Genomic DNA, 12471 nt, shown 5'->3' on the forward strand with positions numbered 1-12471 from the left:
ATTAATAATCGTAATTATGATCTCCAACCTCGGAAGTAAGTGATATTCGATTTAACAGTTCATATATTTCTACGCTCAATTTTTAACATGAAACTATTCCACGCGTTCGAAGATGCTATTAGCGATATCGAAAAACATTTAAGATAAAAGTCGAAGGGCACTAGATAAAACAGAAGGCCTATTAATCATTGCCAGCCATTCGAAGGTGAACAATATCATTCGTCTTCAAAACTGTATACTTTTATCAGCATGATCTTATAATCTTCATGAAAATTCAACGATGTCCTTTGTTCGTGAATATTAAAAATTATAACATGTCTTGCTCAGAGATTCAATGAATATTTAATATCAATATTTAATTAAAAAACAATGATACTGCGTAGGGTAAGGGACCCAATTACTGTGGGGATACCAATTACTGTGCCTATATCAATTATACTTATTTTTAAAGCATAATCAAAACGAGATATATGACATGTGCTGATTGTAAGGAAAAAAATGTTATATCTCTTTTTTAATATTCTTTATTATTCTTTAAAAATAAGTATAATTTATATAGGCACAGTAATTGGGTCCCTTACCGTCTACTAAACGAATACATCTCTTACAATTAGTTTACACTCGGTAAAATTCGTTACTTCAATTCAATAAATCGTTGCATCTACATATTAAATAAATGACAACTAATTTAATACAAAACACACAGCATTCTACTCATTTATCAAATTTTCTGTAAATTCCAGACACTCTTTTACTTTAATCGTGTGTTTAATTTATTTCAAAGGCGTGCATAATTTAAAATTTATTTTATTTAAATTCAAGAAACTATTAACTAAACTTTGAACAATTTTAAGAATAAGAGGAAGATTAGCATTTGCATGAGCTGATGTGGTTTACGGGATTTCCGTCGATTTTCTAAAATGAGTTATTGTGCACACTATAAGTGACGCATTTGTAGTATCAGCGTGAGAATACTTAAACACCATTCGACTTGTTAACCTATTGTATCAACAGTGAAGGATTTTGTTTCCCCGTATAGGAATCAAGTGTATCTCACCCACCTGGTATCACGTGTACTACAATATCCATACTGTTACTTGGAAACAGGTAACAATATTGAAAACCTGGAACAGCTTTATTGTTTGGACACCTGCTAGATTTACTCTATGACCCCGATTCTATTAACCCAAAGTTTTCCATACTTAAAATGTTCTTTCAACATTAGCTCATTATTAAATTGCGGACCATTATGCAAAATTAAAGGTTTTTACCCGGGATGAAAATATAAGCAATAATGTAACAGTGTGAGAAAAAAGTGTAACGTATCACATCATAATTTGCTATAAGAAACGACAAAAGTTTTTGTTATCTTGTGACAGCGTAAGCGATAATGAACAATGTCATAATATGACATAATCCACTCGCATTACGCTTCACAGATGTCACTACAATCGTCCACAGATGATACAGACAGTATTTAAAAAGAGAAAAAGGAATAATACAACTGAAAAAGTTTAAGTTACACGACAAAAGTGTAACAAAAACAGAGAAAATTTTTATATACAAAAACTGACGTATACAAGAGATTAAAGCAGAGGGTTAACAAACTTCTGTTGCTGCTAAAGTCTCCAGTATAAACGTAAGCGTCTAATCTTTATTTTTATATAAGAAACATAAATAAACACTATGTTTTTCCCCTAATTATTCCTTTCACAGAAGAACTTACAGAGACGGGAATTTCCATTACGATCCCCAGTATAAACATTGAAGCGTATCGATCAGATTTGGATGTATGTCTATGCAGCACGGAGAGATCGAACAGAGTCGGATCTAGGGTCAGACGGTGATCGATGGATCCCCGACGAGGATCGGCGACGTTCCGAGGCGCAGGTCGCCGTTGTTTCCAGGATCTCGTGTGAAATTCTATTTCGAACGAGGCCGCTAATGTTTTTCCGCGGCGGGCGTGCTCGCAAGTCAAACATTGAAGTAGGGCAAGGAGCGATTAGCTAAAGCAAAAACCGATCGACGTCGGCCAGCTACGTCACCATTCTTTGCTCCCGGCTGATAATCGCTGCCATTCTCCACCGAGATTAGAACTCAATGACTCGTTACTTTTTAGCCGTTACGTCACACGCGTCGATCGTTCCCTCCACAGATCCTCATTAGCGTCTCCCAACAATCGGTCATCGCATATTAGCGCGGCAACTCTCGTTAATATTCCGATACTCGTTGACCCCTGTCCGCTCCTTGTGTCAATTCGACGACACCGATCCTGAACAAACAGTAGAGGGACATTAGCATTTCGTTAAATAACTTCTCGATATTTGTGAAAAATTTATCCCCCCTCCCCCTCGGAGTGTATTAAATTTCTTTTCATAAAAATGTTTATCATCGTATTGGTGGAATTTTGCGGATTAAAACGAGTCCAAACACGATGCAATTTGAATCATGTTTACCTGTTTAATTCACGATTCAATGCAACCTCGATTATCCGAACCGATGAAGTGACATTCACGCGTTTTGTGCAAATTAGTAAAGATTCGGCCTAACCCCGAGATGTAGCTAGATAATTATTCTATTCCATTAGTTCGGATAATCGAGGTTTTACTATATCGTGAATTAAACGAGCAAATATGCTCCGAACTATGTCGTGTTCGGTGCCATTTTAATCAGAAAAATATCACAAATGTGCTGGGAAATAAAATCGACATGACAGTTAACAATTTTGCCAGAATTAACGTGAATACGATATAGTTTGCACTAATCTGGATATTATATAGCACAACAAAGTGAAAGCATAAGAAGAAAATGACTTTTCAACAGGTGAGAAACACAGTCCGTCGGTCAATTATCCAAAGCTTCGATCGCGTCAGGAGAAACGAAAAAAAAAAAATGGAATATCAGAAAGCTTAAACTGATTGAGTAATGCACAGCTAGACGATCCTATCGCGTTCGCATAAAGGAGTTTCTGCATCGACCGTCGATGATACGGGAAAATTAAAATCATCGAGGTTAAGCTGGCGACGCTTACGGAATTCGGATCATCGACGGACCCCGATCTCGATCCCGAGAATCGAACGCAATGATGTAGCGAAACGTGAATTGATCGCACGATGGAAACTTCGTTTCGCCATTTTTAGCGGTGAAGCGTATCATATTTGCATCGAATTTCATTCATTACAACAAATCGTAATTGTCGGAAAGCATATACTTTCCTTGTGACATTGTCCCCAATTTCTGCACGAAGACTATTTTGTGAAATAAAAGTTTCAGCAGCTCGCAAAAAATGACGAAAGGTCGTGAGAATACAAAACTAAAATACTATTAGGTCGTTGCACCTGAAATGCTCGACTTTAGAATACAATGTTGCTCTCCAAGATCCTATCTTCGGTTCTTGCGTAGACATTCAATTGTACTTTCCAATAAAATCAAGTTTCAAATTGTGCCAGGGCCGTCTGTTTGGCCAAAAGTGTCAATTTTAATCCTCGTGACGAAACAAGCAATTCTAAATGTTAAAAGGACACGCATTTGCATAAATCCTAGTAACAGATAAATTGCTGCGAAGGAAATGAAAGTCTAGCCTATCCTAGCAGAATCTGAATTTCTTTTCTAATTCCATTTTTTTTTAAATTCCAGTCTCTTTCCATTTTCGGGTACATTATCGAATCGCAGAGCCACGCGATCATACTTCGAAATCGCATATAGCACGAGGTGTCAAAGTGTCCGCAGCTCGATGAGCAAGGGTACGGATAAGTGACCGGCAAAGCCACCGAATTTTCTCCGATACCGTTGCGTCGCAAGGAAGCTGACAGAATCCGGTTTCGTTTCGATCGCACCCTGTATGTGACCGTGGCAGGGTCAAAAGCATAATGAGGAACAGCATGATTATTTTGGTAGGTGGATCGGGCAAGGTCTGTCGGGAAGGTTTACATTTCGGAGCGATGAAGCACCGCGATTCGATTTGGGGGATGGCGTCGATGAGAATAGGACGGGGATCGGTGGGTGAATCAGTGGCAGCTACGTGATCCAGACTACGTGATCATGCTCGCGGATCCGTCGACAGGGTGTAAGGTCAGTTCCCAGCACCGCGGTCTCTTCCCTTTCCCGCATTCCGTGGCTCTCGGTCAGGAACTGTCGCTCGCCGTGTCGAAACGAACCGTAAAAATAGCCCGAGTCGCTGTATTTATAGAAGCGAGACGTGTATAGCCGACGGGGTTATCCCTCCTTCCACGAGAACAGAACGCGAACGTGGAGAGGGGTTGGGGGACAGGCTCGAAGCGGCTGAGATAAATGACTAATCGCGGAGCTAGATAAAAACCGGCCGATAACCTGAATAAGAACGACCGGCTATCCTCCACTGATCAGACCAATCTAATTTGTCAGGGTGCAGGCGCTAACGCTGGGTAGAATGAAACGACTACCTTTTTTGTTCTTTTTATTGAGCGTGTACGTTTAAAGACGGCTACTGTGACGACTGTGTGAAACTATACAGACAGAAACCAATATACGTGTACTAAACTTGCAAGGGTTAAGGGCCCGGGATAGTCCGGGATATAAATATTCTTATATAAGGATGAAAACTTGAGGCACGTAAAACCATTTCTTGACGGTAATGCAGTCACTCTACCTTATCGCGAATCTACGAAGACCGGACCCCCCAAAACCTACTGACGCTTCAATATCGCGATGAACAGTTTAGAAGTCAATTGTGTTTCCTAACAGTCACGAGATAGCCGCCTGTCGCCGGCTCCAATGCAAATTTGCATTGAACAACATACCTATTCTCAACTACATGGGAATGGGTATATTTTCAAATTTGAAGTGTACTACAGATGATAGATAGGTAAACTTGTATTATCGACCTGTATTATCGACCGTATTCCATCGCAACGAACAGTGTTCGCGGGGAAAGAGACAGTGGTGCTAGCAGCGGAAAATGTCGGAACCGCGAGGTGGTGTTTCAGAACTACTCGCTTTTCGTATTCAAATAAGCAAGTAATCAATTCAAAATGCACACCACCCTCTTTGTACATGTTCTTGCTATGCCTGTACGGTATTATTTTTTCGATACGAACACTGAATCTCTCGATATTAAGAAAATCTGTCAGCGGCGAACATCTTGTGACGTCACGCTTGCTTCGGAGGCCTCGCGACATACAATATGCTGCCGAATATTACAAATTACTCCAGGATAAGGTAGATATAAGCTTCTTGGAGACCAGACAGACCTAGATTGGACTTTTAGGAAACAAAATACACCATTCCCGAATTGCTCATTGCGATACTGAAGCCTCAGTTTGAGTACGCTTGAAACCTTGCAAGTTTCGCTACGTAAGAACGTATTTGGGGGTTTCTTGGGTCGTAAAATCTGATCCCTACTGAAACTTTGTCAGTATATTCTAAAAATAATAAAATAATAAAAAATAATAAAATAATAAAAAATGATAAAATAATAAAAAAATGTTATATAGACATAGGTTGTTTCAAGCTTTATTAAAAAGTTATCAACAAAAATGGGGGAATCTTACGACACTTGGCCTTTATGTATGGCGAACTTTGAAGGACAAAGTTTATTCTCATGCTCATTTTTATACATTATAAAAAAATTGCACGCTCAACACAATGTTAATCCAATAACTATAAAGACCGAAACACAACATTTGTTAACGTTAGATACTTTTGTCAAAACTCGCGTCTCAACAAGGAGTGCTTCTCAAAGCGTTCTAAGAGCGAATGACCTTATTGTAGTTAGCGTCTTGGTAGGTGGCTAGAAATGTTTTAAAAGCGACTTTTCCGTCCAGGGGAAGTATCTTAAACCGTTAAGAATGGAAACGTTTATAGCATCGTTCGTCCTAAGCACAAGGAATAAGTCAATTAAATCTATACCTACAATGTCAAATATCGTCCCACGGACAGCTTAGGTATAGCCCAAATTCCAATCATCTAGTGCAGGTTCAGTACCCGGTGTTCATTAAGTTTACGGCACGCAATAAACCAATAAAGGTAAAGAGGCCAGGCAAAGGGTCTAATCCTAATTAAAAAAGTCCTAATCCTCCAAACTAGCAAACGCGACCATTTGCATTGTATACTAAGGATACCTATTGTAAATCGATGTGAACTAAATCTATGAATAATGATCTTACGGGTTAGTTTTTCATATAGTTTTCGGAATACGAGGTCTCGATGAGGTGTACGTAGGACGACACCAAAATGCACTTGGCACGAAGTGTGAACTACAGTTGGGAGAAGAAATACAAATAACATCTGTAAAGACGTAACTGCTTCAATTACCAACTGCTTACATTACCCTCTTGCTTATAACTTATAATTATTGAAAGGTATGCATAACGCTCATATATTCGCATAATTTGATGCATATTTAAACGTTGAGAAAAAATTACATTCACTTATTCCATAAAACATTACCGCATTTATTCCTCTTTTTTTTCTCTTTTTTAATTTATAGATTCATGACATTGTGAAACTCGTAAATTAAAAACAGATGTCATGAATAAAATTTTTTTATTACAGTAATTGAAGCGAGAAAAATATTTATGTCTTGTTATTTCCATTTGTGTTGAACGTAAAGTGAAAAAATGTTGGGATGTACCTGCAGCCAACCTGTTGCGCAATTTTTTTGCGCAAAATGTTATTGCGCATTTCTTCTAGATCTATTATTTTACGGTGTTCTTATACATCCATTGCATCATCCGGTTAGTTTCTGTTGTACTTTTCTCGCCCATTGTTCACGTCTTATAATTTCCTCTCCGTTCCGCGTTAATTTGCCCTTCTAATTATATTTCACTATTCTGCTTTCTTCCTCTCTACCAACCTTCAGTCTTCTATAATAACATTGAATGTTCAAATATCCCATCAAGCAGATCGTTTAACGCTAACCGTACCGAGCACAAAACTGGTAACTGGTATACTTTAATTGTTCTAGAAAAATTACAAGACTGCATTTATTTCGATGTCATATGCATATGCTTGAATGAAGAAACTTATTCGATAATTTCGAAAGGAAGCATCTTTGACATTTCAATAATTATAAAATAAAAAATGTTAAACTGGTCATTCGATGGGTTGTGGTTGTAATGTTAATCGCGATTACTTTCAAACTTTACTAATCTATGTTACAATTGTAATTGTAAAGTTTAATATTCCAATAATTTAGGCAACCAAAGAGAATGTGATATTATTTAAAAAATCCGTTGAAAGAGAACTGCGATGAACTCACGTTTTATGACTACGTGACAAAAACAAACATAATTTTGTAAATATATCGATAACGGATGATACAATCCTCTTAACAAAAAAAATATTTGGTCACTTTCAGTATTCAAAAACCGGATGATTCTACACGAATAAAAAAAAAATAAGTAAAAAATGTGAACAAAATTGTTCGCAAGAGGCATTGTTTCCGACAAATTATTAAAAAGAAGAACAAATATCTACGTAGCTCTTGCTTTTTGCAATTAACGCGGACAATCTTTATTTTGCATAAAAGTCCACAATTCTATTATCACATATATACTACTTTTTAATTTATTTTGCTGTGCGTTTCCCGATGATAAGGATCTAAAAATCACGGTCCGAAATTCCATTATCTAATCATAATCTCCATTATGCTTCCGCTGATTTTTAAACCACTCCTACTGGGATTTTCCAAATCTCACATACCGAGTGTAAAAAATGTAACAGCCATGCCTGATAAACATGATTTCCCACTTTCTGTTACATGGATATCAACAACTTCCCCGAGCAACCAAAATTTTAATATATATTAGAACAGTTAGAACTATAGAACAGTTAAACTATATTTTACCAAAAAAGAAGCTCAGAATGTTCTTTTTAATTAATCACAAAAGGAAATTGTTAGGTTATGTCACTTAGGGTGCTTACTTGGTTCACGATTGAAATAGTCATTGATGTAGAACAGCATGATAAGAAATCCTCAGCTGTGTATCATAAGTTTCTGAAAAGTATTAAATTATCGCCAGTGGTTAATGTGTTAACAATTATGATAGTCAAAGTCAATAAAATTCAACGATGAAGTTGACAATCTATTTGTCGTACATTAGAAGCAGTCCTTGATTTTTAATGACTTTTTATTTATTTATTCAAGTTACTGAAAACTGGAGCGAACTTTGTATTGTAGCAACCCTTGCAACTTCGATTCTTAGAAACAGTTCTCTGAAGAGATTTTTGACAATTGTCCATACGGTACATTTTTGACATCTTGTATACCGTTTTCGCCACTTCACGACTCTCCGCAGGTGTGATACGAATATTGTTATCGTCACGTAAACGTCACGAATGTTATAGATATTTGACGTAATGTGACGGAATATCAGCCGATAAGATTAAGGAAAACGCGAATGAAATCAGTGTACCTACATAGTAATGCCCCTGATCATTGTGCCAAGGAACTCGAGACACGGTATTCGGACACGTTCTCGATATTACATTCCATCGATGGTGAATCTCGCGAATATTTTCCGCCGGGAGAATTCTTCTGGGCTCCAACCAAGCGTGCCTAATCTGGTTGTAATATTATACAGGGTGGTACAACCAAAAAGGGGTTGTGTCCACATTAATAAATAAGTCGAAAATATATTATATTATAAAATACTATGTTTTCATACGAGGGTTTGATTTTGAGAAAATCAATCTCAGAAATCCGTCAAATTCGCATACTTAGCATTTGTAAAGCTACGTCCACACTGTGGCAACATCGAGCAACTTTTTGCTACCCCTTACGGCCTTCTTCTTCTTTTATTCGATTCAAAACAGAAGGCAACTATACATTTCCTGTTTTATAATGTAATTTCCAACATTTTATTATATTTGTATGTTCGAAATTAGATAAACAACAATTTACAAAAGTCTATATAAACTTACCGAATCTCAAATGTTCGGAAGAGAACGGGTCTGCCCATTTTACAGATATTAATTAATTTTGTAGTTATAAGTTATATGTAGACTTTTTTCTTTCGTTATTAACATTTGTATTATATTTTATATTGTGTGTTGCTGATATATAAAAGAAGAACGAAAATGATGAAAATAATTAGTAGTTATATACAGGGTGAGTCACCTAACGTTTGCACCTCAAATATCTATGTTGTTTCTAAAGATACGTAAAATATGGTAAGGACAAACTTAAATGGTACAATGGGGCTGACACGATGCCAAAAAAAAATTTTGTTTTTAGGTCATTTTTTTAGAGATATCAAGGTGAACTTCACTTTTTTAAATTGAACCACCCTTTTTTAAACACCTACAATGATAGTCCCTTTCATTAGGAATTCAGTAACAATAATTGTTCCAAGGTCATTTAAGGTCACAGACAGAGAAAACGTATAATATTTAGAATATGAAAGCAGAATACGTTTATCACGGTTGAGACTTGTAGTAAATAGTAAACATAGTGTGGTCGTAGTTAAAGTAAACATACTAAGGTCCTTCAATGTTATTGTTATTCAGCATTCTTATTTACTATCAGTATGTTTCCAAATGCGATTCCATCTTATTCAATGACTGAAAAGTGTGATATGATCACGATTTGCTGTGAATGTAGACAAAATGCAGTGCAGGCCCTATTACTTTATGAAGAAAGGTACCCCGAGCGAAACACTCCTTCTAGACAGACTTTCATTAATACGTACAGGTTGTTTCAAAGTACTGGAAGTGTATATGCAAGACAGCACAAACGGAAAAATCCCACGACTAATGAAGACAATGAAATTATCATAATATTTTAGCAGCTATAGCTGTCGATCCTCACCTGCGTACGAGAAAAATTTCCCGGAAAGCAGGCATAAGTCAAAGTAGCGTAATACGAATTCTGGCCCGACATAAATTTCATCCGTTCCACATATCGCTCCATCAAGAATTGCACGGGAATGATTTTCAAAGTAGAATTAACTTTTGTCAATGGGGATTGCTTCAAAATCATTCATTTTTTTCTAATGTCTTGTTTACGGACGAAGCAACATTCACTAATCATGGCCCAATTATACATTTATAAAATACAGGTATTCTGCTTCCATATTTTAGTTTCATACGTTTTTTCTGTCCTTGACCTTGAATGACCTTGGAATAATATAGTCACTGCATTCCTAATGAAAGGGACTATCATTGTAGGTGTTTAATAAAGGGTGGTTCCATTTAAAAAAAAGTCAAGGTGACCTTGATATCTCTAAAAAAATGACATAATTCAACTTTGTCCTTACCATATTTTACGTATCTTTAGAAACAACAAAGATATTTGAGGTGCCAACGTTAGGTGACTCACCCTGTACATTTACGCAGTCTCTCGTTGGGTTTTATAATAAATTGCATGGCTTGGTATTTGTGGTCCATTTATGTTTCCAGCTTAAACTTTGATCTACCGGAAGCGTATGAACGGGCTGTTTGACGACAACCTGTGTGTAAAAGAAACTCAATCATTTTCTTTTAAATGACCAGTTCCGAAGAAGTTGATACATTACGTATACTAATTCCGCATTATAAAGTGTAATGCCGAATGGTTATCTGCACTTGGTATTTTTTAATAAAAAAAAAGCTTTAGTAAACATAGGTCGAAAGGTCAACCGTTCCTGAGATATAGATATTTTTCTTTGCTGACATCATGATTCATTTACTACTGGCCTTTTGATACAGGGTGTAAAAAAACCATTCAATATTTCTATGGTATATAGAACTTCTATCTGTTATAATGGGTATCACGAACGGCGTTTTGCAGAAACATGAATATTAAAAAAGAGAAATTTGTAAATAAATTCTCGAGATAATGCTCTTCGGTATTTGACAAATAATATATTTCAATTAATGATATGTACCTGATTTGGTCAATCAAAGAAATTTAAAGCTATGCAAATAATTGGGCAAATAATAAAATGAAGTACTGATTATTTGGAGAAATAATGTTTACTTGTTAATCGAAAATTTATCTTTAAAATAGCATTCAAAATAGATGTCAACGAAATCAAAATCATAAAATGACAAGAAAAGAATATAGGTGAAAGTAAAAATGAAAATCAAAAAAATTAATACGTTATCGCGTCAGAAGCTTGCTTGAGCTTTTAACCCTTTGAACTCGAAGCTATTTTAACTCCAAAAGGAAACATTTCTTCCGACCTAGAATATTTCCCTTCATGATACAGCAATTTTTAATGGCGCCTTGCAGTCGCCATTCGAGTGCTAAGGATTAATAGGACTAAAAATAGGACTTAAACATTTGATATGTTCGAGACATGGGGCTATCAGTTAAAGAAGACGCAAACGTAAACATTCTCTCTGCTGACAACGGTAGGATAGTATTCTATTACGAAAAATTGTTTTCTGTTAATATACGCACGGTTCTGAAGCATATATGAAATTTCATCGGCATCCACGTGCTTGGTGAATACACGTGCACTTACACTATAAAATAAGTAAGTAAATTCTAAATAAGTAAATAAATACCAAAAAACATTTACCGTCAACGGAAAAAACAATAACACTGAATCGGTACTAAGAAGCGCAGTTATTTCGTCTCTTTCCGGAAGAGTAGTAAGCATTGTGTCTAGACATAGTCATGCAAAAAAAAAGAGCAATGAATACAAACATTTGACGCTACACCCTAGGACACCATTTGTTTCTATAAAAATCAAATAACAAATAAAGATTCTAGCAAATAACAAATAATCCACTTCCCGAAATAATAAATGATCCATACAATTTTCTTATTTCGCAAATTGATTATTTCCGAGATGACTTTAAAAGGTAATTGAAAATTTAATTTAATTTAATTTAATAACAACTTCTTCAAGGAACGATAAACCGCAACTTGTTTCTGACAGAGCTGCACGTGTAATTGCACATCGTCTTCGGTCTGAAAGTCATGAAACTCCAAAAATCGCGGCTCAAGACGTTGGAGTAAATGCAAGTGAATGGCCCATCATCATTGAATGGATCAAGAGAATCGGGTTAAAAGCGAAAGAAAAGAAACGCAAACCAGCTCTTTCAGACAAAAATATTAAATAACGGAACAAATTTGCTCATACATACAAAAAGTGGACAACAGAAGATTGGAAAAGAGTGATATGGTCTGACGAAACAAAAATTAATAAATTTGAATCCGATGGAAGCTCTTGGTACTGGACTTCATCCGAAAACAGTAATCAAGCAAGTAGCATAAAACAAACTATGAAGTTCGGAGGTGGCTCAATTATGTGTTGGGGTTGTTTTACTCGTAAGGGTGTTGGTCCCATAGTTCGGATAGAAGGTGTCATGTGCAAAGAGCATTATTTAAATATTTTGCGAAATAATTTACCTTCTGTTGTTAATTCTATTTGCTGAAGACGAAGTAGTATTTCAACAAGACGGGGACCCTAAGCAACAAAAATAGTAAAAACTTGAAAAGGACACAACAAGAATGGCACAATACGTGTACAACAAATGTTGTATTGTCACGTTTTATGTAAA

This window comes from Halictus rubicundus, chromosome 4 (genome assembly GCF_050948215.1).
Source record: "Halictus rubicundus isolate RS-2024b chromosome 4, iyHalRubi1_principal, whole genome shotgun sequence".
Taxonomy (NCBI): Eukaryota; Metazoa; Arthropoda; class Insecta; order Hymenoptera; family Halictidae; genus Halictus; species Halictus rubicundus.